The sequence below is a fragment of the Myotis daubentonii genome, chromosome 8 (genome assembly GCF_963259705.1).
Source record: "Myotis daubentonii chromosome 8, mMyoDau2.1, whole genome shotgun sequence".
Classification (NCBI taxonomy): Eukaryota; Metazoa; Chordata; class Mammalia; order Chiroptera; family Vespertilionidae; genus Myotis; species Myotis daubentonii.
In genome coordinates this window covers 45,218,039-45,244,068 of record NC_081847.1, presented here as the reverse complement: position 1 = coordinate 45,244,068, position 26,030 = coordinate 45,218,039, and the positions used below count along the sequence as shown (strand labels likewise).

The window sequence follows — 26,030 nt, the reverse complement described above, 5'->3', positions numbered from 1 at the left end:
CTTATATTTTCAAATTATTTCTTTCTAAGAGAGGGTGAGCGAGGTTTGGGAGAAATGGATGGATATGATTGACAAGGTATATGGTGTTGCCTAGTCTGAGTCAACCCTTCCTGTGTTGAATTCGGAATGAACAAGCTCAGCGTATAAGTCTATATCAGAAATTACAAATGTGCACAGTGAATACTAATTTAACTGTTACTCTCATGGTTTCCTGCCGACATCTGCTTACACAAGCTTTCTAATTTTTTGCTTTTGTATTGTTGCTTGTATAGTTAGCAGTGGATAGAAATTTTCCATTTCCATGGATTTTACTAGTTAGAACTTTGTGATAATTGAAATGGTTAAGAGTGGGGTTTACTTTAGCTGGTCCCACTGACAAAGAAATGGAGAACCTAGGGTAGGCATTGGACAAACAATATTACCTGTAAGACCTTAGAATGTTCAAAAAAGCTTTCCAAAATCCTCAGGTGTTTATGACAAAGACCTTTGTTCGTAAAAATGATAAATACTTATCTTAAAGAGGGAACCCTAAGAACCTTAAGGATAAGCAATTTCTTATCAGTTCACTTTTAAGTCATGCGTGAAGAATCCTGGATGTTATTGACCTTTTTATGAGGTTGCCTTGGTAATGCCTACTCCTGACTTTCCTGCATACTTTTCTGCTCTGCATTTTTCCTCCACGTAACTACAAAGCAGAGTACTGATTTATGCTTTTTATTCCTTTGCAGTTGCTTCTAAAGCTGGGACTGTTCTCCTGACCTGACATGGCCTTTCAGGGTCCTGCGGGTCTGCTGAGGGTGACCGGCTGGACTTCCCTCCATCCTGGGGTCTCTCAGCTGACACTGAGCAGGTGTGGCTGTTTTTGAGACATTGAATAAACAGAGGAAAAAAATAAATATTGGAAAATATTTTTCAGTGCTTTTTTTCTGGGAGGAACACCCTTAAACATAACAGACATGTGTTGTAAGCCTTCAGCAACTCTTGAAGGCCAACCTCTCTTGTCAGCAGCTTGTTCTGAATGCCTGTGCTGGCTACAGGGGAAAGCATTGGGGACGGATAGGAAAACTCGCTCCATTCCTTACCATGAGCCTCCTTGGACCTTGTGTGAGAAGCAGGCGCCAGGGCATCCAGACGGCCCCCTGGGGCTCATTAAATTCTAAGAAGGTGAGCAAAATGCAGTTGATATGTTATTTTAGCTAGCATATTAGTTTCAGGTGAAATTTACATAACCGTGAAGTGGTTTTTTTTTGGTGCATTTTGTGTCTTTTTAGAGCACCGTGGGTTTCCCCAGAGAATTCAGATGCCCTGGGCATTTGTAACTGTTTTATGGGATGTAGAAGCATTATTTTACATTTTTAATGATTACTGCGAGTTACAGTTGTTCTCTTTGCTTTTTGTGCTGCATTGCTGTTGGTATCAGGATTTATTTGATGCCAGGTTCACAGTCAGGAATGGATTCCTGGATGGTTAAAAAAAAAAGTCTTCTTTCAGATATCTCTTTGCTCCCTCCTGCTGCCAGGAAACGCAGATAAAAAGCAGTGTGAGTCCTGGGTTCGGTTTGTCATCTCTTTGCCTTTGTAATGCATGGGTAATCTTGAGTTCACACGCTTGCTTCCTAAGCCCATTAGCTAGCCAACAGATATCTGGGTGTTCTCCCCATCAGTGGGTGTGACATTTGGATGCTTGGTGGGGAAAAAATTAGCCTGACAGGCAGAGCTTTTAAAAAGTGCACACAAACCCTTCCTATCCCTGACTCAGTTTGGGATGAGCCCTGCAGTCCGTTGTTGGTTTGGTTTTTGCTTGTTTAACTGCTGACTTGCCAGAGCACACTCATTAGTTCCGAAGGTGATGGCCATCTGACCATGGACCTTTAAGTCATGGGGACACAGAGGCAGCCAGAGCTGTTGACTTGCAGGCTTGAGGGGACACATGTCTGCATCCCAGTGTCAGTAGAACGTGGGGAACGGTACTTCAGGAGCATCTAGGTGGGAGAAGGGACACCAGGGGTTGGGCGGTGGGGGGAGAGGGCAGGGTGTTGGGGAACATCACAAAGCATCTCAAAGCCCTCCAGGAGGAAAAGAGGAAACGGCCAGATGGGGTGTGGATGGAGAAGAGGGTGTGGGTTAGATGAGGCTGGAAAGATAACCAAATCACCAAAAGACCCATAGACCCTGGTGGGCATGTGGGCCCTACCCCCTTAGCTTCCAATTGGCCTGGCATCCCCAGGTAGGTCAAGGTGTGGGCAACTGGGCAGGAAGTGTGAATGATAGTCTTAGCTCTGCCAGTTACTTTGTAATATGTGCAAGTATTTTGAACATCTTTGTTGCTAGTTCTTGATCTGCAATATGGGGACAATGGGGCCACCTTCCTTGAGTTGTCCCAAGGATAAAGGAGTCACCATATGTAAAGCCCTGGCATGGAGTAGTCCTCCTGAAGGCTGGCGGGGATCCAACTTGTCATTTAGGAGTTTCCAGGGTGGTAGGAGTGAAGGAGAGATTGGAGATGAGGGAACTGGTTTGCAGGGCTTTTGTGGTCTGGCCAGCAGTTACCAGCAAGGTATAACCTTTGGGACACTAGTCTGCTGAGCTCTGGGAGCACCCCTGCCTGCTTTCCCACTAGTCTAGGGTTGTTGTAGGAATAGATCTAAGAAAAATGTTAGGGGGCAGAATAGCCAGGGCTGGGTGCATTATATTAGCTTGTCTTGGATGACAGGGTTACTCCAGTTCCCACTTGTTCTAACAGAGAGATGGGGAGTTGGTTGGCTAGCCTGCCTTGTAATCCTATAGAATAAAAGGCTAATATGCAAATGGTCCTCTCTATTGGGAGTTCAACCAGGGGGCGGGGCCGGCCCATCAACCACCGACGGGCCCCTCCTGGCTGGCTCAGCCCGATTAGCCCTGATCAGGTCCAGCTGGCAGACCCCACCCATGCACGAATTCGTGAACTGGGCCTCTACTCTAAAATAAAATGGCCATTTTTAGACTTTCACACAGTTTTCTTTGGGGAGATGTGGACAGATATCATGGGATATTTGCCTTCAATTTAAAATGAGTTTCCTTCTAAATCTATTAGACTGTGAGTTTAAACACTAATGTTGAAAAAAGTCTTTTCTGAGGCACAAAAGCCTTTGCACTTTATGTTCCATTTTGAGGCAAGAGAGACTCTAAATTCCACAAGTACTCTTAAGTTCTAAATTCCTAGCAGGGGATTAGCGAGGCCTTGGGTTTAGTCAGTCTGCAAAACAATTCAGGAAAGTATAAAAAGGCAATGGGGGGAAATCATGTTGCCTTTCTGTGCTGCCAAGCAGGTTTGTCACATGGATTAGTCATTTAGATAGGGACAGCCATGAATCACTGCTCAGAGTTTCCCATTTAATTTTATCCCGGAAGCAATTTCCTTTCACATTTTCAAGCTGTAGTTATCATTAATGAATTTAACATTATGAAATCTAGAGAACTACTAATTCATTTTGAAGAAAGTAGGCATTTAAAACTGAAAAAGAAACCTTACATTTTTTTCAGTGGTGTTCAATATTTTCAAACTGACAAACGTGGAACATCTTTTTGAGAGTGTCATTGCCCAAGGTGGTTAGTGGTAGGTATCGGGGGTCAATGTGCCTGGTGTCTTGGTTGCAGGTTTGGGGGCAAGAAAAGTGAAGTCAAGATTTCTCAGTGACCAGGGACTGGATATTTTCCAGAAGGGAAATATGGAAATTTGTGTAACAGGCAGCTGATTAGAATCAGAGCTTCCCACCCAAATTTATTTTTTTCTTTTTCGTTAGTCCCCACCCAAGGATATTTTTCCATTGATTTTGAGAGAGAGAGAGAGAGAGAGAGAGAGAGAGAAAGAGAGAAAGAGAGAGAGAGAAACATTGATGTGAGATACACACATCAATTGGCTGTTTCCTGCACGCACCCCAACCAGGGCTGGGGATTGAACCTGCAACCCAGATATGTGCCCTTGACCAAGAATTGAACTCATGACCCTTCCATGTGTGGACTGATGCTCTAACTACTGAGAAACCCTAGCCAGGGTACAAACTACTTTTTAACCATACTTTATTTTTCTTAATTATTAGTGCACTAGAGGCCCAGTGCATGAAATTCGTGCACTGGAGGGGGGGGGTGTCCCTCAGCCTAGCCTGCACCCTCTCCAATCTGGGACATCCCTCTCACAATCCAGGACTGCTGGCTCTCAACTGCTTGCCTGCCTGCCTGCCTGCCTGATTGCCCCTAACTGCTTCTGCCTGCCAGCCTGATCATCCCCTAACCACTCCCCTGCCAGCTTGATCACCCCCAACTACCCTCCCCTGCCGGCCTGGTTGCCACAAATGCCCTCCCCTGCTGGCCCAGTCGCCCCTAACTGCCCTCCCCTGTAGGCTGGGTCACCCCTAACTGCCCTCCCCTGCTGGCCTGGTCACCCCCAACTGCCCTCCCTTGCTAGTCTGGTCGCCCCCAACTGCCCTCTCCTGCTGGCCTGATCGCCCACAACTGCCCTCCCTGCCGGCCATCTTGTGGTGGCCATCTTGTGACCACATGGGGCCGGCCATCTTGTGTGAGGATGTGATGGTCAATTTGCTTATTACCTCTTTATTATATAGGATAATAATTATCCTAAAACATAATGGCTTTACCCCACCCCCCTCCACTGCACCTTTTTAAAAAGCCTTTTGCTTTGTTAACTGAAGTTCTTTTCAGGATGGTCATCTCATCTGGGGGCAGCTTCTGATCTCCTCTGAGCCTCAGTTTCCCCTGTGTGTAGAGTGGGGATAATAATAACTGCCCTTCTCCCCGCCATCCAAATGGTTGTGATGATTGGGTGAGATCATGGGCATGAAGACACCTGGCTAGTCCCTTTCTACAAGCATGGGAGTCAGAGAGGAAGGGAGAGGGTCAGGCTGGATGGAGGAGGCAGGACTTTATATGTAGACAGGAAGAAAAATCAATCCCCCTGCATGTCCCCATTCCTTCCCCAACTTAAAACCTGAATTAAATAGTTTCTTAGGGAAAGAACGTTTCCTCTGAGGGACTCAGGGTCTTGTCTTTCTCCCTGCAGTCCAACCAGGCAGGTGGTCATGTGTGGAAGTCATTCCTGAGCACAGACCTGTATTTTCTCTTTCCTATTTGGTGCTTTTTCTAAATCAAGAGGTCATTATGGTTACCTGGTTGTTCATTTCCCCCTTGTATAAATTTCCTAGGGCTGCCTAACAAAGCACCACAAAGCATGTGGCTGCAAAGCACAGAAATGTGTGATAGTTCTGGGGGATAGATCCTGGTGTCAGCAGGGCCTCGATCCCACTGAAACCTGTAGGGAGCAGTCTTCCCTGTCTCTTCTAGCTTCTGGTGTCACCGAGACCCTTAGCTCATAGATGCAGCCCTCCGATCTCCGCCTCTCATCCCATGGCCTTCTCTCCTTCTGCATCTCTTCTCTTAAGCACATGAGTCATGTTGGATTAAGTACCCGCCCCCCCACCCCCCACCCCCAGTCCAGTATGACCTCATCTTAACTAATTACATGTGCAACAACCCTATTTCCCCACAAGGGGTATTGGAGTTAGGACTTAAAGTGCCTGTTTGGGAGACACCATTCAACCTAGAACAACTCCCTACCCCACGCCAGGTGTTTGGAATCCATCCACACCTCAGCTTCTAGTCCATCTTCAGAGGCAGCATATCTCACCCAAGATGGGATGCAGACCCCTGGCTGTTTCCAGAACCGGCAGCCGTGACATCATGCTTCTAATGACTGTGGAGCCCCTGGGAACACGGACTGAGAGAGTTACCTAGCATTTCGGAAGCGACTCAGAGTTTGAATTAGCACCGAAACAGCCCTCCTGCTCTGCTGCCGATTTCACTTCAGTCAACTAAGCTCGAAACCCAGCAGCTTAGATGGTGCCTCTGGGAAGCACAGAAGTCCTTCCAGTTTTATTGGAAACAATTGGTTTTATCAGAAGTACTGAGGTGGGAATTTGAGCAAATGCTACTGTCCCATTTTGTGAGGTCGTGCGAGTCTGCGGTGGCTTCTGAATGGTGCAGGCAGGTGACTGGGCTGCCAGGAGCCCCAGCACTCATCTGTAATACAGGGTGAGGCCAAGGGGCATTAGATGGGCCCACGTTGGGGAGAAAGTGCCTCCTCTGCCCTCAACACTCAGTGATTGGCATCACCTGAGGGTGCATAAGAAACCCAGACTTTTTCCAAATGGAGTTCACTCAGGAAGAAGGAAGCCAGGAGACACTGAGTTTAGCCCTGGTTTTGCACCAGTCTTACCGACTGCACAGAAGCACATTTCTTCTTCTTCTTTTTTTTTGTTTTGTTTGGGTTTTTTTGGTTAATCCTCATCTGATTTTTAGTGTAGAGAGAGTAGAAGGGAGGGGGAGAGACAGAAAGAGAGAAAAACACCAATGTGAGAGAGGCACATTGATGGGTTGCCTCCAGCACATGGTTGGGACCGAGCCTATAACCCAGGAAACTGCCCTTGACTAGAATTGAACCCAGGACCCCTCAGTCACAGGTGGACACTCAGTCCACTGAGCCAAACGGGCTAGGGCAGCACATTTCTTCTTAAAAGGGACCCCAGATTCCTCATCTTGGTGAAAGTGGTGAAATTTGCTGCATCATGATGTTTGCAGGGCAATGAATAGGTTGCTGTGTGCAAGCCGCTGGCAGACCTCAAGTAAACGGGGCGAGGGTGAGGACAGGCACTCGTCAGCTCTCTCCATGAAGGAATAGTAACATTTAACACACAGGCTTGGACAGAGACTTTGAGGTCAGAGCAAGGTCTGACATGCATATGCTTTGTTGAGGAGCTGCTGGTCTCAGGGCCTGGACCACCTGGGAGGAGCACCAGGTGGGAGCCCTGGGTGGACTTCACCTGCAGATAAAGTGGAGGAGCTGCAGGAGGGTGGAGGCCTGAATGACCCTTCCGACTGACAGGTTGCCATAGGATGTTGAAGGAGACAGAATTGGTGAATATTTCCAGAGGTGGCAGTGTCTCGGGGACAGGTTCCTGGTTCCAGGGTGCAGGGTTGTAGGGATGGCAGGTCCAGGTGGCTTGGGGGAGAATGAAAGGGGCAGCCAGGAGTCTGTTGAGCTTCAGACCTGGAAGGTTAAGGAGGACTTGGATGGGGTCCCAGAGGGTTGCACCCAAACTGCCTAGATGCCCCCGTTAAGGGTAGGGCCGGACCTAGAAACGGGAGTGAGGGTGGGGTGGGGAGGAATTCCAGTTGAAAAAAACGAGGCTGGGCGCCTGACTCCAGGTTGGGACACACCATGTCTGGGACAGAGCAATTGTCCTGCTTCATTTACTTCATACATGTAGTAGCAGAGAAGGTCCCAAAATAAAATATACCCACCACTTCAGCACCGACTGGAATTGTTTTTGCTGCTGCTGCTGCTGTTTGAGTTACCTGATTATTTATAATCCCTGGGCAAATGCATTATTTTGGAAAACACTGTTGAATGTAGGTGTTTATATATGCCCATGACAAACTTACTTTAAATGACTATTGATTTACAGGGCTGAGGCTGATATGTGTTCTGTGATAGGGTACCGTCCAAAATAGAATGAACAAAGGCCTACAGTTAGAGCCTTGATTGCTGGTCAGGGCCTGGAAGATACGGAGGCAGAGTGTGGGATTATTTGCTACTTTTGTGCCCCTGTAGGATTAGAAGGGGACCATGAACCACAAGGCGTGGTCATAGGAAAGAAGTGACAGTAGTTGAGGGAACTGCAGTAATAACAGACCGGGAGGGGCATTCTCTTGCCTGTTGCTGCTGCTCATAGAGAAACCTCCGTTTATGTGGCTGTTGAAAATTTCCTTAATTTTGCCAGGATTCAGATCTAGTCTTCTGAGTCCCTCAGCGTTCAAAGGCAAGGCTCAGCCAAAAGATATGACAGCTTTTGATATAAAAACCATTTGTTTCACCATGAAATTAACACCACGTGGACACTGTTTGAGGCACTGAAATGAGGAATTTGGTGATTTGGGTTTAAGTCTCCGTTTTCTCATCTGCAAACGAGAAAAATGTTTACACTTTCTCCCTCAGACAGTGTTGGGTAACATCCTAATTTCATTCCATGCTTGTGGTCGACTGCTGGTGAACCAGAAAAATGTTTACACTTTCTCCCTCAGACAGTGTTTGAAAACTGATGTATCATACAACTGATAAGTAGGAATTATCAGCACAGAGCTAAAAAGCCAGATTCTCTTTTACGCCTGTTCCTCTGCTTCTATTTTAATTATATACTTTCCTGAGTTTTGATTGAAAAATTCTGGGTTTTACTTATTTTACTACTTAATTAATTTAAAATGTTACCCGGAGTAATAGGACTATAATCTAGACGAGGGCTGTTTGAAGAGCAGGGATTGTGCAGAAGGATGTTTGTAAATAATGTTTAGGTGACACTATTGTGATAATTATGGCTTTTTGAAGATGAGTTTTATAGCAAGTCCTCAATTTTCCTGTCACTTTTTTCTGGGCTCCCACTTAAGCAAGCACATTTGTTTCACGGAACTAGCTGTTCAGGGATCTGAATCCCCAGAGAGCTCAGCAGCTCTGTGAATCCGATGTTCATTTTAGGTGGCTAATTTTGCAGACCCCAGGAGGACAGAGGCTGCTCTGTTGCCTCCCTTCCCCAGGCCTAATAAGGACAGGAGGAAGGTGTAGCGCGTCCCCTAGACACTGTTTCCGGCTCCGTCCCCGGGCCACAGTGACTTGAGTGCTGAACCCTCGGTGGCCAGAAGGGCCCTACCGGTGGTGCTCTGGGGAATCTGCACCCCAAGGATGACCCCACATCACCCATCCCTTCTGTGCTTGTACTTGAGGCTCCGAGTGCTGGAGGTGGCATGTGGCAGAGCAGTATAAGTACCTTCAGGTGTCATTGAAACAAACTTTTGGGACCCCCAGGCTTTGTGGCTTTCCCAGGAGAGGGACCCATTGTATATTTCACCATGTCCTTCTCCAGCTCGTGTGTGTTCTCCAGCTTTTAGTTGTTAAGAGTCTGAAACATCAGCTTCATTGTCTTCACTTGACTCACTATTGGAATCTAATTTCAGGTAGAAGTCAGCCAGTTTCATTTTGTTAGTGGATCTTTGGGAAATATCTAGATTTAGAACTGGAGGAGCCCTTGGAGGTCATTTGTCCATTCTGATGAGAACTCTTGAGACCCAGAGAACTTGAGGGACTGGTCCAGATTCTGCAATGAGTTAACAACAGAGCCAGGACAAGAACTCGGGGCCCTGGATGTAGGGAAATACCAAGGGGTCACATTGAAGTATGGAGTAAGGAATACTTAGCAGGTGTACTCTCTTGTAATTCAGCCAGGTTATTTCTGAGGCTATGGTATTACCACCATAATGAGTCACATGGAGTAGAACATCCTAATTTCATTCGATGCTTGTGGTCGACTGCTGGTCAACCAGAATTCCCTTACGATGCTATTCTTGTTGAAAACCTTTACCATATGCATTGGTTTGTTTTTCTGAATTAGTGACCAAAGCTGACTTTTAGATATCAGGGAATCTTGCTGCCCCTTAGAATCATTACAAATATTGGTTATAATCATATACAGTTATAGCTTCAGAGCATGAATTCGACATGGACATGAGCCACAGAATATATTACAGCACTGCCTCTTATCTTATTTCAAGTATTATGTTCTTGTTCAAATTCTTCCATTCTTTAAAAGCCATATTTGCTGTTAGTTTACAGTTCTGGGGACAGTCGATGAGTTGTTGGTATACCAGTTGCCTTCTGATGTGGCATTGATTTTTGTTATTGTTGTTCCTTCCCCATCATTTTCACATCAGATTGAACACAGACTCAGGCAAGGCAGCTTGGCAGTGAGATTTGTGTGGCTGTTTACTTTCCCTGTTGGTAAAGTGGCTGTGATTCAGCACCAGGATCTCCTCTCCCTGATGGACTAGTGCAGTGGTCGGCAAACTCATTAGTCAACAGAGCCAAATATCAACAGTACAATGATCGAAATTTCTTTTGAGAGCCAAATTTTTTAAACTTAAACTATATAGGTAGGTACATTGTTATTAACTTAATTAGGGTACTCCTAAGGCTTAGGAAGAGCCACACTCAAGGGACCAAAGAGCCGCATGTGGCTCGCGAGCCGCAGTTTGCCGACCACGGGCGCTAGTAGAGCAGGGAGATGTGAAACTCCAAGTCATCAATGGAAGTGTGACCCTCACATTAGAATATCCTTCATGTAGAAAGCCTTCCCCACTACTTCCCGATTATTCCAGCTAAAATATACCACTTTGGAGAAGAGCACTAGAGACTCCATTTACCACCGTCTAGAGTTCCCTCAGTGGAGAAGAGAGAAAGGAACCATGGAAAATCACCAAGAGATGGTTTCCTATGGAATCCTGAATAGGCTGTTTCCAATCTGGAGGGTATGGGCATCAGCTGTGATAAATTTTCCTGGATACAGTTACTGTGTGTGTGTCTTAGCAAGTTCAGTTGCTGTTGCTCTCTTAAAACTGAGAGCTTGCTTCCCCCCCCCCCCCCCGTGTACTTTCTTGTGTGATGAATCTCAGACACTTGTGGCATCATGGTCTGTGGCTTGCTGGTTCTTCAGAGCCGTAGGGAGGGATCTGTTTTGAAACAGATTTACCTGTGGTGCATGGAACTGGATGTTGACATTGGCATGTATTTGCTGAGGATCAGAGATAACAATTGGGGCTGAAAACACTTCTTTTTTTAACTGGTGAATTTTATTTTTCCATTGTGATTAAGTGACCTGCTCTAGGTCACACGATTATTAAATAACAGAACTATGACAGAAACCAAGAAACCCGGAGAAAGAGAATGTTGTGCATTCCACAACTTCCTTTCCCTTTCCAGCTTTCCCAAACTTGGATTGTCTTTGTGCTTTCTTCTTTGCTTGCAACTTATGCCCCAGCAGGGTCCATGCTAAACTGATCTGAGTTCCTTTGAGCCCTCATCACCCTGTGGGCAGATGGAAATCCAGAGCTCACCTGAGTGTGATTTGACTTTCATGAAAGAAATGAGCAGCAGGTGCAATTTGCTAGTTTAGAAACCCACTTCCAATGACATAAAAGAAGATAGTCTCTGTAAGAGCTGTCAGTTGGAAATTCAATTGTGTATTTTGGTGCAGTTGTCCAAGCCCAAGATGGAGAGATGAGAGACTTTGTTTATAGTTCCAGTGCCACCAACCAACCAACTGTGGGCTTTTGTTTTCATTCCACAGATGTATACTTTTTCTTTTTAAGATTTTAAATTGACTTTTAGAAAGAGGAGAGAGAGAAACAGATTCCTCTCTTCAGATTCCCCAGAAGGAACCAGCCATGCCCACACTTCGACTTTAGCCCAAGGAGACTAATTTTCAACATCTGGACTCTAGAACTATAAGAATAAATTCATGTGTTAAGCCACTGAGCTTGTGATAATTTGTTAAAGCAGCCAATAGGAAACTAATCCACTTACCTACCTCGTAGTTCTTGGAATGCTTAAATGTGACTGTGTTTAAGTATTTATATATGTTTTTATTTTTATGAATATCAAAGTGCTACCTAGATGTTAGTACTTCTAAAATGAATTTTTATATTCATCTGGATTTCCAGGTTAAAGTGGCCAAGATATGCTAGGAAGACCAGGAGAACAGTAAGCAGGACTTTTTAATTATGCAGGAAACAGATTGTATCTGGGAATTTATGAAATAATTATTAATTGTGCAATTGTGGATGATCATTACTACCTGTGATTTGCTTGTTAGTGAGCAGGCAGGTCTGTGCCTTACTTTCTGTACCTGTGGATCTCAACATTGGATGCTCATTAGAGTCACCAGGAGAGCTTTTAAAAGTCCAGTGTCCAGGCTGCACCCCAGGACAGGTATATCAGAATCTCTGCAGGTGGAATCCGAGCATTGATAATTTTTAAGCTCTCCAGGTGACTACAGTGTGTTGTGTCTGCTAATAAGATTTTAAATCCAGCCTCTTTGAAGTCTGATGGCCTAGAATTTCCTTTGAGTCTTTAGGGAAGTGCTCTGCCAAAGACTGTCATATCTTCCAGTGTTATGAACATATCAGTTTATGAGCTGTGGTGTGTTTCCGCCAAGAAACACAAAAGTATTAGCCAGTAATCCTGAGATGTTCAGCACACAGATTGGTGTGCCCTGGTGGCAAACACAGTTTCAATAAGCAAACACTTTTCCTCTTATATTGCCCAAAGGTTTCTAAAAGCAATTGTAAGGGGAGGAGAAAAGAAAGACGTTGAGGCTTTCTCTTCAAATGGCTGAGTGTCTTGAGATTTGATAAATATTGTTTTTACATATGGCATATGTCCTTATGTCTCTAGTCTGTAGGAGAAAGTAATCATTTTGACTTTGGAACCACTGTTGAAAATCTTCACTGTTGTTTTTGGGCGCTTTGAGCTACAATGGGCCGCTGAGGGTATCTAGGCCCCCAGCACCCTGGCCTTTGACATCACAAGGAAAATATTGTAGATAAAATTGTTTTTATACGTCACAAATTGAAGATGTTGCTGTTGTATTTTCAGTGGGAATTCTGGGTTGAAGTTAGAAAACTGATGAAAAGACTGTAGCATAAGCTTATTATATTTATGTATAAAAACAGATGGGGGGGGGGGTTCCTTATTTTCTAGGGTTCTTAGTGACCAAGTAGAGGCACTGACTCTAGTACCTCTAGATGGTATGTGCTTTCTTACTGGTCATTTAATCAATGCTTGGCTTTCTTAAGGTGCCCTAGGTGAATTTGGGTGTCCTGACAGTAGGGCAGTACATGAGTGTAAATATATCTCTGAAACTTACTCTCTGGGGGACACTTGGGAAACTGTTTACCCTCCTGTAAACTTAGCAGTTTCCACATCTGTAAAGTGGAGAACAACATACTTCCTCATAAGACTGTTGTACATATTAGCTAAGGCATCCTGATCTTCTGCTTCCTAACCCCTGACTGGGTAAATGTTTTTCCTCTTTCTCCTTCCTTCTTCCTTCCCTTTCTTCAATAAATATTAATAGAACACTTATTACTCATAGGAACTGCACTATGGCCATAGGTTTTATGCAAGTAGACACCCTTGTCAATAACTTGAATGGTTTAAACATTTGATTTAAAATATTGATACCATGTGGTGAAGGGGAGGGTTTGGGTGAGTAAAGCCTGTCTGTTTCTGATAGACCTGAAATGTAAAACCTCAGTTGGTTTATGGGCACCAACCAGAGTAAGCTCATGCTGTTTCTATAACTATGGATATCAGTAGCTGGTCTCAGGGACCAGGCAGAGGAAGGTGGTTGGCCTGTTGCTGATGCACTGAGAGGTCCCCTGTGAGTGGACATGGATCTCTGATCTGTGTGGCCATGCCAGTCATCTGTCAAAGCAAACACGGGGATTGGGCATATGCCTGGCGCTTTGCCAGCTGTTGGGGGTGCATGGTCTCCCAGACCTCCCAGTGGGAGGGTGGGGTACTTACAGTACGAATGCTGGGTAGGAGCTGCAGGAAGCTTTCAATAGATTCCTGAGCTCAAAGAAGCACTTTTGGTATTTTATGGTTCGTCAAGTTATTTATTTTTTAACCTATATTTTTGGGTACCATTCACAGACAGGTTTACTTTGCTTTCATGAATTTATGCCTTTTTCATAGAAAATGGACCAATATGAAAGGCCCATTTTCCAAGATTTCCTTTGGTATGAATTTCTTGTGTTCTAATCAAGTCTATGTAGCTTGGTCATGCTTTTCACTAACTTGGGTTTTATTAGTGATTAGAGCTATTAAGTTTGGTGGTGATTATAATTGCCATTTATGTTGTTTTCAACTCCACTTTTCAAGACTGAAAAAATATAATTACTTTAAGGAGCTAGGATGATTCTAGAGAATGCTCAAAGAAATTTTGTGCTTTTACCGTTCTACTTAGAACCACATAGGAAAAATAATGAGAATCATCATGGTGACAATGATTGCATTCTGTTTTCCAGTGTTAATTCTATGTGTGACAATATCCTGGGAGCTTTACACACATGTTCTCATTTTATCACCCAGCAAAAGGATGAGGGGCATGCTATCTTAGTTTTCACATTTTACAGATGAGGGGCATGAAGGCACAACAAGGTTGGATAACTTGTCCACGTTCAAAGGGCTCTGTGTGGAGCCAGCACGGCCATGGCATACTCAGCCTCAGGGCGCCTTATGTGCCATGCCAGCTCAGCCTGGTTCAGTGACCCTGAGTGGGGGGTGAAAGGATTGAGAAGAGACAGACAAGAGAATGAAAGCTGGGTCTCGGTGGGACGCTGCTCCCTGATGAGGAGACAGCACCAGCGCCCACAAGCTGTGTCTTTATTTTATAGCAGATGCCACGAGGCAAAGTAGGGGCGTGATCAAGTTGTTTACAGCATTCTCATGAGTTCCAACCTCATTTAACTACATGCACCTGAACTCTACCATAAGGTACATGGGGCTACGTTTTCGGACCATAGGTTCAAGCTTACAACCACAGCCGTTGGCTATGATTGTGCTGGGAGGGCCCTGCCCTTCCAGCTGGGAGTTTGCACGTGGCAATGAGAGGACCCTGTCCTTTCATTACTCTGAGGCTTGAGCCTGGCCAAAACACTATAGCCGCACCCCCCAGGGCTCATTAGTGGAAGGTCTACCATTTGATTCCAAATGTGTCTGACTCAGATGTGCTTTCCACACTGCTGTATTTCTGCCTTAGGAGAGAATAGCCTCTAAAAGAGGTGGGAAGATCTATTAGCTCATTCACTCCAGTATGTCCCTGACAGGTGTGGATGAGTATTTATCTAGGAGATACGGACACTGAGATGCAGAGAAATTGAAAAGTGTGTCAGGCCATAAAGTAAACTCAATCCAGAAGCTGGGTGCTCCTCAAACTCATTCCACAAAGACCCAACCTACATACTTGCACAATCTACATCAATTCAAATGAAGTGGTGAAGGAGAGATCCGTTTTGTTTTGGGTAATACATAACCAGAGGTTATGGATCAAATTCTGAACTTCTTTTTAAAATATACTTTAGAAAACTGCACAGGCTTCGGCAGTGGTCACTTTGGCAGGTTACTTCAACTCAGCAACGAATACTTACTTTGTTTGGCTGTTGGGGGGAGTATATGCTCATGACACCTGGAGCTTTGTAGGAATTTGCTATCAATTGCTCAGTGACTAGTCTCTTATTATACATTTTAAAATAACTTCAGAGGAGAGAGCAGAGTTCTCAAAACTGATCATGGGTCTAGGGAAATTCCTCAGGGTCAACTCCAAGATATCAGAAATGGAGATTATCTAAAAAGGAAACTCTGGCCATACCACATAGCAGTTGCAGCTTAGTTTTTGTGTGTTGAATACTGGAGACCAGTTGCTTAGGACAAAGGAGTTAATACTTAGATTATGAGCTGTTAACAACACTAATGACTTCCGGATACAGACTTGGCTTCTAAATCCTAGAGGGTCAACAGGTAACAGTGAGCAAATGGGGAAGTTCACTGGCTCCTATCCAAAATCCCTTCCCATGCTTTTCCCTGGATTGGTCAAGAGTTCAGGATCTCCGTTGGCTAACAAGAGTGTGCTGAACACTCTCCACTCGTCTTTCCAGATCATTCTCCCAACTTCCCAGACTTTTTTGGGGCTGCGTTATGCTGGCTCCCTTGCTCTCTGGCTTCAGGTTGGGTCTGGCCACTGGCAGAAGATGGAGAAACAAGATAAGAGGTAGGTTGGCGCACTCCTTCCCTTCCCTACAATCCTGCTCCCTCCCTGCTGGAGCCCCATTTCCTTTCCTGTCTATTAGCTCCTGCTGGGTGGCCATCTTCTGTGGTCCATGCTGATGAGTTTTTAATGATTCTGGTGACAGCTCCTTTCCCTTGTTCTTTAGCCCTGAAGTTGGGAGGAGTCTTGACAGGACACTGAACCCTGCACAGACCTGTATACACTCCCTTTCTTAGCCTATCTCAAACTCCCCTTAGGAAAATGTAGCTGTGTCCCACTTAGGCCATGCACAGACTTTATGAAAAAGTGAAGCATATGGGTGTTGCTTGCTCTTCTGTTAATAACTTCCAGATTTATCTGGGGGGAAATGATGGTAGGGGAGACTACTAGTATATATGACATATAATCTCTTTTAGTATATTGAATGGTTCATCCATGGTGTAATTATTAATGGTCAGAAAAATTGTGGAAGCACTATGTGCTGCATAAATATTGGGAAATAGAGAATTTTAACTGGAGTGGTGGGATATGATGGGGAGGGGGTGGAGGATAGGGCAGTAAGAGCTTGTTTTTCCTGCTGCTTCATAGGCTTTTGTTGGCTGGTGTGATGGAAGCCCAGAAGCAGTGTTGCAATTGAGTGGCTACCATGTGCCAGGCACAGTTCTAGATGCTGGGGATGCATCATCAATTCAGACACATCGGAGCTCTTGTTCTGGGGACTTAGGGGTGACTCGAAGCAAAATGAAATGGTTGACTTACATAAGGTATTAGCAGATGGTATGTGTCTTGATAACAATAATCAAAGAAAGGGGAGAGGGGATGCTGGGAGGCATTGCAATTTGTAGAAAGGCAGATGTTTGAGCACAGACTTGTAGGAGGTGAATAGGAAAGACACATCAATGTCTGAGAGAAGAGATGAGCAAGCCTGGAGCGGAGGGAGCAAGGGAGTGAGCAGGAAGAGGGAACCCTGGGGTACGGGGCCCTGTGGGCCACTGTGAGAACTTTGGTTACTTCCTGAGAAACCTGTGTCTACTGTAGGTTTAAGGATCCTATAGACTTCTGTTGTCACACATCACTCTGGCTGCAGTACCGAGAGCAGACTGTAGGGGGACAAGGGAGGGATTTGGAGCCACCAGGATATTGTCATTTCCCATGATAGGTGTAGTGGCCTGGACCAGGGTGTGGGGCAGTGCCAGACAAAAAAGTGGTCAGATTCCAGACATTTTTAAAAAGATGAAGCTAACGGGGTAGGTGGACTATGGTGTGACAGACTGAGGATTCATGGGTGATGCTGAGGGCTTTGGCCTCAGCTCCTGGGAGTTGCCAGTAACCGAGCTGGGAGGACTGTGGGAAGAACAGGCTGTGGGGTGGTTTGGAGGAAGACCAGGAATTCCATGTTAAGTTTGACATGTCCACCAGCCGTGAACTCAAATGTGTGACTATTGCCTATGTTTGTACAATAGTTTTAAGTTTCCAGTTTTAACACCTTGGTGGCTGGCTTTCTCTGAGTCGTGTTTTAAGAAAATGTTTACACCATGGCTGTGTGATTTTGAGAGCAAGCCTCAAGGCAGAATAGTCAATGCCTATATTTTCCATTGACGCAAAACCATCTTTGCATAGTTAACAGATTCACCGACACTGTGGGAATTTATTCAGGGCCAAGAGACTTTGGCACCATTTTACCAGCTCTGACTATAACGACACCAAATCTTTTGGAGGGCGAGCTGCCTTTTGGGGTATTGTGCAATGAGGGTTTCACGTCAACCACAACAGCGGACCTCATGCACATGGAAATAGCACATCTAGCAAAGCCCTGATTCACTGTGTGTTAAAGCATTGCTGTCCTATTAGGTAGCTTTTTGCTTTTCAATGTTATTCTGGTATGTTTTTCTTGTGCTTTCTCACCACTTTTTCTTTTCTTTCTGAAAGTTCTGTTTTCTTGTTGACAATGCCACAGTTGCTCCCAAAGTGAATTTAGACTGTTCGTAGGGAAAAGAGAATACCAGTGTTTTATTTGGCAGCGATTACATGTTGGTTATTGAGCTGGATACCTTACTAGCTACCCATTTAATTCTCAAAACAGTATTGTGACATAGGCGGGATTGTTCTTGCTTAACATATGAGGAAACTGAAACTCACTGAGGTTAAGTTCCAGCCTGGATTAGTGAATTTTCAAGGACTATGGTGTCCGCCCTTGCCTACGTGAAGTTATCTTTTCAGGCATTTTAGTGCTTCTAGGTGTTGATGCATTGCTTTGTCTGCCTTTTCTCCTGTTGAAGAAGAGGGGAGCATTGCTAATATGTGTCTGCTTAAAGATTCTTTCATAAATGTTTCGATGAGTTTACCAGAATGTGTGGTGCACACCTGCTGTGTGCTCAGTGCTGGTAGGTGGCAGGAAGTTCTGGAGCTTAAACTCCAGCAAACATCAAATAGGAATTACATGGGAAATGATGTGAGGATAAGGGAGGAGCAGGTGTTTTGCAAGCGTGCATCGGTCTGTTTGGGATCACCATTCACCCCATCTTAGTCTCTAAGCCAAAGACTTGTCCAGCCAAGGAGATGAGGAAGAAGCCCCTAGCAGCAGGAACAGCACAAAGAAGGGCCCGAGGTCAGGCTGAGGTTGGTTTAGAAGTGAGTACTCCGGTGCCGTAGGCAGCAGAAGGCTAAGTGGGCCGAGGGTGGATAAAGTCGTCTACTCTTTGGTACTAAATGACAATCATAGAAAGTGTTCCCCTCTATACATCCAGTACCCATCTGGCCCCATACATATTTATTGTAATATTATTGACTATATTCCCTACACTGAATTTTACATTCCCGTGACTATTTTGTAACTACCAATTTGTACTTATTAATCTTTCAAACCTGTTGTAATGGAAGAAACCTTTTTGACTATAAAGTTCAAACATCAGCACCTAAATAGAGGAAAGGTTGATGCTTTCTAGCACAAAAGCTCCCAGGTGGCCCAGTTGGCTTGAGCAGCGGCCTGAATGGTATGCATGGTGTGCCCAGCTGGCATGAGCCGGCGTGTGGGCTTGGCGAGAGGTCTGGCACTCTGAGCATCTTCATTGTTTAACCGGGTTTAATCTGCGATCCCTGGCATTTCCCTGCTTACGCAGCACAGCCAACACTGTCACCTCTACAGTGAATAAGAAAATCATCTTAACCCAGCCTTCTGCTAGGATACAAACCCTACAGTGTCACCAACATTTTCCTGCCCTCGGGTCCACTTATAGCCCCCAGGAGGGACAGAGGGAATAAAATGAATGAAATGAACTCTTTGTTACTTGCCCTACATAAATTGTACATCACTAGGGTGAGGAGGTGAATAAATGCCTTTTTGCAAGGTCATTGTAGATATCTAAATGTCATCAGAGCCTTTAAAAACTAGGGTGAAGTGCATTTTGCACATTCCCTTAGGAAATCAAGTTTCATTGCATCTTATTGCCCTCATTGAAGTTCCGGGTTTTAAGCACATATGATCTACAGCCCCGTGTTCTCATTACTTTTATTCTCTCATAACCTGCAGAGTTACTGGGTAGGTGAAAGATGAATCATTTGTCAGACTATTTGTGCTCATGATTTAGAGAAAGAGGCCTACCTTCTAGGTAAAAAATGCTGATGTGAATATCCTACAGTCCCGAACACGGCTCAGACACAAACAACAATGACAAATACATAAAAAACACAAGAGCCAGTGTATCTTGTTCCATCAGACACCAGATGGAGCGATGACTGTCCTTTGTCGTGGTGAAGGATGGCAGTAGGGAATTGTTTTTATGATTTCCAGCACCCTGTTACTCATGGCCCTTTTCCCACTAGTTGTATGAGATTTTATAGAAGGCGTGTGCTTCTGAATTTGACGTTGGCTTCCCTACAAAATACGCGTCATTTATGTTTTGTAGCGTTTTACACTTGTGCTTTTTAGACACCTAGGTACTACTGCAAGTTTTAAAACAACAGCCAACACTCCTGAAGAAAGTTAATATCTAATTGGGTGGGGGGGGGGGGGGCGCTTGTCTTACACCATTAAAAATGGCTGAAAACACACCATCAGCCTAAGTCGTTTCTATCTGGAGCTGGCTTTTCTGTTAGAATGTGCATGAGTTGGAAAGAAAATCGTTTCCGCAATCACTTGGAAACAGTTGTCAAGGTGCCTTGCTGGTGAGGGCCATTCTGAAATTCTTCCCACAGAGCAGGTGAACAGGCACCTGGCCAGGTCTGACCTTTAAAGTTCAGGACAGTTGGGAGGAAATCTGTGCAAACCACATCCATTCTGTGGAGTCAGATGATTGTGGTTGAAGCGAGTTGCCAGAATGGGTCAGGGAAACAGGAAGTGACTGTGTGAAGCTCACCCAGAAAGGTGCCTGATAGTCAAGCACTTGACCTCTTACATGAAGGAAAGGACAGGGCAAAGATGAGCCTGGTGCCCATTCTAATTCTTGAGAAAACAAGTCTCCAGGGAAACAAAGCCCTTCTGACTGTTGGCCTAAGGCTGCCAGCTGCCAGGCTTGTTGAAGAAATGACAGTGGCCTCCAGAAGCACAACAGCAGCTTGGAACATGAGAGTGTGTTCTGTGTTCATGTCTGGTGGGTGGTCAGCTGTCAATCAATAGCACTGTGCTGTGAGTTAGAAAACAGGCCACAGGGTCTTTCAGGAAATGTTCACAATGCGGAATTATTCTGACCCTCATTGTGTCCACTGGAAAATGGAACAATGGCTTTTTCATAACAAATTGTTCAGTAGGAAAAAATGTAGTAATGGGAATTTCTGGTTAAGTGTATAACGAAGTGAATATGATAAATGTGCAGTAAAAATAAATGTGAACCCTTAGAGAAAATCAGCATGGGGTTTAGTTTTGTGATTTGCTATTCGGTATCTTGTTCTGGCTTTGAAGTAATGTGTACTAGTATAGTCATGGGCTCAAGTCCAGGCCATGTTTTGTTTTTGTAAATAAAGTTTTATTGGAACACAGGCACATCCACTCATTTGTGCATTGGATATGGCTGAGTTGAATAGTTGTCACAGATACTATATGGCCCACAAAGCCTAAAATATTATGTTGTACAGAAAAAAATGTGTTGACCTCTGTTCTAGAACTTGGCCACTCAAGGCAGCATTGGTCAGTCGTTGGCACATTGCGGCGGAGAAGCAGTGGGCTGGGGTAAAGGTTCTTCTCCTGGGGCGTCAGTGATGGGACTTGATGAAGTTACAGGTACAATTCTCTATATTTTTCTGTGCCTCTTCCCTCTCAGAGATAGAGGGGTCTGTACCCTACCACTTTCTCAGAGTGGTTTGAAACCCCCCAAAGTTAAGAATCATTAGGCTAGAAAAGGGATGGTTAGAAAGACCTCACTACTCTACACCAAAAAATGTCAGACCCAGCTTATACTCATTTATTTATTTACCAGAGGCCCAGTGCACAAAATCATGCACGTGTAGGGTCCTTAGCAGCTGCCGGCTGGGGGTGCCTCCCTTCCCCTGGCCGCCTGGTCAAACCCCAGGTCGAGGGGACAATTTGCATATTAGGCTTTTCTTAAATAAAGAATACCAGATTTGTAGCACAGGACAGCTGTGGGATATGCCATTTCATAACTATTATTAATGGACAAGGAACTATTTCATGAATATTGGTTCCTTGAGCCCGAATAGCTAGTGTCATATAACAGTGTGGTATGCTTCCCCCACCTTGGAAAATGAAAGCTCTATGGTCCAAAATTATAGGTCTTTGTAATGACTTTTGATGGGGACCCACTAGAAATCACTGCTCATGAACCTGACAATGTTATTAAACATCCATCCTGTATGGAACCCTGTAGGACTTTCTGACAAGTAGAAGGTGGAATATAGTATGGTCTGAGGCTGACTTCTGTCTACCTTTCCCATGAATGGCTGTTCCACATACACTGTGGGACTTCCATATCCTGTACGAGGCTCCTATAGTAGGTAGTAGGAATTGGAAGATTGATATGTCATCTCTAGGTTACCCAGATGGACACATGCCCCTGAGGATGGAAGCTGGGCAGATCAGTAAAGAAGAGGGGAATAACCAAACTGTGGTGTCAGAGGTAGAGAAAGGAAAGAAGCTCAGAAAAGCAGGACTAGCTGAGGGGCACTGACCTTGGGACCAAAATGTCACCCCACAAACTTAAAAAGGCCCAGGTCACTGCTATAGGACCTAAAACATTTTGTCCCTTGGAAATTAATGGAGGGTAAGATGCCTCCATTATTAAGGGTGTAAATCCTTTTTGGTGCTCTTTTTCAGTGTTTATGTGAGGGAGGTGTTCTCCTTTGGGACAAAGAGGTTCCCAGGGTGGTGGGTTCTGGGAACTGGGGAGGAGCTATATGCAGGGCAGGGCTGACTCGGGGACTTGGAAAGTCTGCCTATGAAGCCAAGACATCAGAAGCAAACACACAGAGATATGTCCAGGAAAGAGACCAAGGATGACACATTGGATGGAACCAGGAGCTGCCAGACCAGAACATGAGACTTTGTAAGAGGAGCAGGAAGAGCTATGAGCAGCTGGACAGGACCCCTGCTTTGAGGGCACAGCTCCTTGGGGCTGTGGGTTATGAAGAAAAGACAGACCAGTCCAGGTTGCAGGATCCTAGGATCTTTTGCTGAAGCTAAGCCTTATCTGTGACACGGGAACAAGACTTTGTATGTCTCCAGTGAGCTCTGAAGTTTTATGTATTTCCTAGCTGTGTCCTCTGACAGGGCCCGAGAGTAGTGATCCCCCATGGCCACGAGCGTACTCACTTATAACCCAGATCTTCATTTCCAAATGCCATTCTGCACCAAACTTTTTTTTCTATAAAGGAAGTGCTAAAGGAATGATGTGCACGTTTCAAAAAGACACAAGAGCCAGCTCAAAGGAGCTCCCAGTAAGTAAATGTGGAGCATTTTCAGCATCAAAATAAAGATAGGATCATAACTCATTGAATAATATGAAATCAATGAGCCCATACTAATATGAATAAAATAAGGAAATGAGGATATTTTACCTCTCATAGACTGTCAAATAATAAATGTAGAAAAAAGGATAGAGTTAAAAATCATCATTTGGCAATCATCTTCTTATAATTAATTCAGGCAAGACATTTTAAAGCATGCTAAAAAGTGGATCAAAAAGTTTGATAAGGAACAAGATATTTACATATCTTCAGAGTATTCCTCCACAAAATACTTGTTAAATATAAAAGGGGGTGCCATTATAGTGGAGAAACTCAGGAGACACAAGTGATCAAATTAATATAACCACTTGCTAGGATGGAATGAGAAAATTATATTACATCCTATAATGTCTACTTTATCCCCATGGGGAAAAATGTCTACCCTGAATCTATTTATGAGAAAATATCAGAGAAACTCAAATTGAGAGACAGTCTACAAAATAACTTCCAGTAAGCTTCAAAACTGACAAGGTTATAAGGGAAGACCAAGGAATTATTCCAAGGTCAAGGGAAGACCAAGGAATTATTTCAGATTGAAGAAGAATAAAGAAACGTGACAAATGAATGCAACATGTGACCCTGGATTTTATCCCTTTGCATTGTTAGGACATTTGGTGAAATTTGAACTGTGGGGTCTATGGTAGTGTACCAGTGTTAATGTCCTGATTTGAATGATTCTATTGCAGTTATCTAGGGAATACTTAGAACAGACAGGAGTAATGAGATCTCAGGTCTGCAACTTAACTACCAAATGGTTCAGGGACCGGGGAGGGGTGGGGGCGGGGGGGGGAAGCTATTTATTTTTTGCAACATGGTGATATCCTATGAGTAATTCTTATTTTTATTGAAGCTGTAGAAGACCACAGCAAAGGTCAGCTCTGATTGCAGATGGGGGAGGAAGGTTGAGAATGAATTGGAAGTTTATGTTTATTGACTGATCCCGTCATGGGGAGGGCTTCACCATCATAACCTCATCTTAATGATCTCTTAACCCCATCTCCAGATACCATCACTTTGTGGGTTAGGGCTTCAACATACGGATTTGGGGGCACACATAACACCATCAGTCCATAGCACCATCATTCTTTTCTTTGATCAAATGTTACCAAATTTGGCCAGTGCAGTTCAAGCAACTTCAAGCTGACTCCTGGGCCATTTAACATGTCCCCATCATTCTCACTTGATGGTACTATAGAACGATTTGGGGACTCATTTGTGTTTTCCCTGCCCCAGACCTGGAATCAGCCATTTCCAAAGAGTACAGGTTCATATTAGTGAGAAATGGTGTCCAAGGTCTAGGAACTAAGTGTGCTCATTATTGCTGGACTGTCATTGTTCCTAGGCCTTTTTAGTGGGCAAAGCTTAGAAATATATGTCTCTTATTATAATCACTTTTATAATCTGATAGTTACAATTTAAATTCAACACAATAAGTCCCTTCTCACCTTCATTCCAGTATTTTTATTTTCCTTCTCCCACAGCAGGAAATCTTGTTTCCCAATAACATCAGTTTATTTGTTGTAGCATATCTATAATAACAAAAGCATAATATGCTAATTAGACCAGACATCTGAACAACCTTCCAGACAAAGCCAGGGGCTGAGGCAAGCCACTGCAGCTGTGAGGGCGAGCCCCTTGCACAAATTTCGTGCATCGGGCCTCTAGTAGTATATACAAAATAGTTTTAGAATTACTACTACATTAGCAACAGTATCAACAACAAACCAAGTAAGTTAAAGTTCAAGATTGCTTGGAAGCTTTTGATACTATTGCTGTTAAAGAATGTAATAAATGTAGTGTTTATGTTCAAACGTTACATGAATGTGGTTATGTTGTCAGCTTGAATTCGGTTCACTTGTTTCTGTATATATTTGATTTAAGGGTTTGATTTTGTTCATCTTTTTTTGATTTAGTTGCTTTCTTTGGATATGTAAATTGTTTGCATGACTCAAAAGCCATAAAGTCTACAAGGTCTACTGAGAGAGGTCTGACTCCCATGCCCTTCCTCACTCTTCCCACCCACCCTCTTATTGGTGACCATTTACATTAATTGGTTTGTCCTCTGTATTTATTTTTGTAAAAATAAGTAAGTATATATTCTTACTTTCCTCCTTTCCTTCACTTGGCTTTTTTCTTCACTTGACCATAACAACCTGTTGTCATTCCAAAGCAGTTCATAGACATCTTCATTCTTTTGTGCCACCTCTTCCTAACTACTCCATCGTGTGGATAGAGCAGTAAGAGAAGACCTCTTGGAGTGGGATTGTACATTTGGGCTGAAATTTTCCAGGTCAAAAAAGGGAAGGACAGAATTTTAAGCTAAGGGAATGATGTGTGTGCAAAGGCTTAGAGGTGAGAAAGGCATGTTGTGTTGCTTTTAGAGATGTTCAAAGAACTCAGAGTGGCCGGAGTGTGGGATTTAAGCCAGGAGATGACAATAAAAAGGTTGGACAAGTAACCAGAGGCTACATCATTTGCAGTGCCTGGTGCATAGTAGGTGCTCAGTAAATCATTGAATGATAGTGGATGGTTGATTGTGGAACAGAGCAGTTTTGCAGTAGTGGTTTGTTAACCACACCCACAATAAAAGGAGTTCATGTTCCAAGTGTATTTGATATTTTATCTCATAATAAAACTGATTTTTTTAATGCAAATGGCAGTCAGATTATGAAAGTAGCCATAATCGAGAAGGGTCACCTGATGATGTATTGCTCCATTCTGGATTGATGGACAGGAAGGAAAAGTTCTTCAAATTGTTGTCATGATGCTCCTGTCTTTTTGTCTGCTTATTATAATCCAGCTCTGGGATAGAGCCCAGGAGTGTTTCCCTTCAGCTAAAGAAAAACAAACAGATGAGAAGACAGACACCCCATGTTCAGTGATGTCAGCTCTACAATCACTTCCTCAGGAAATTGTGTTTGTGTTTATCTGTGGTTCTGTGGTCTCATTGATATTCCATTAGAGGGAAACACAGCAATTAAAGCTTGAAGAACAGGCATAGCATAGTGGAGCACTGGGAATCATTGTACACTTAAATTTCTTTGAGGCTTTGCTACCTCTTCTCTCCTTTTAAAGTAGGTTAAATTTGACCTTGCTTTAAGTTACTCAGTAATAAGAGTATTAGAGAATTATTTTCTGAAATGGACTGGCTATCTCAATAAACCAATTTAATCTTCTTTGACCTACATCAGTTAGTGCTTTGTGAAAAATCTATTTTCATTTAAATCTGTATTTGTTCTTTTTTACTCCTATTCTTGCTATGTCTCTATGAAAAGTGCTAGAATATGCACAGAGCAAGGGAATGGCTATTTTCTCTGCTGGTAAACATTAGTGAATTTTATTTTTTAAAAATTTTATTTATTTGAGAGCGAGG

General features: G+C 43.9%; 1 protein-coding gene across 13 annotated transcripts in view; it reads left to right on the top strand.

Annotated features, from left to right (window-relative positions):
• RNF152 (ring finger protein 152) overlaps nucleotides 1-26,030 on the top strand; it is a 433,790-nt gene that overhangs the window by 26,194 nt on the left and 381,566 nt on the right. For 7 of the 13 annotated variants that reach the window (XM_059706260.1, XM_059706259.1, XM_059706258.1 and 4 more), the window contains one exon: nucleotides 729-1,164. The exons of the other annotated variants lie outside the window; for them this stretch is intronic. The gene's annotated coding sequence lies outside the window, so the exon portion shown is untranslated. The remainder of the gene's footprint in view (nucleotides 1-728; nucleotides 1,165-26,030) is intronic. 13 annotated transcript variants of the gene reach the window in all.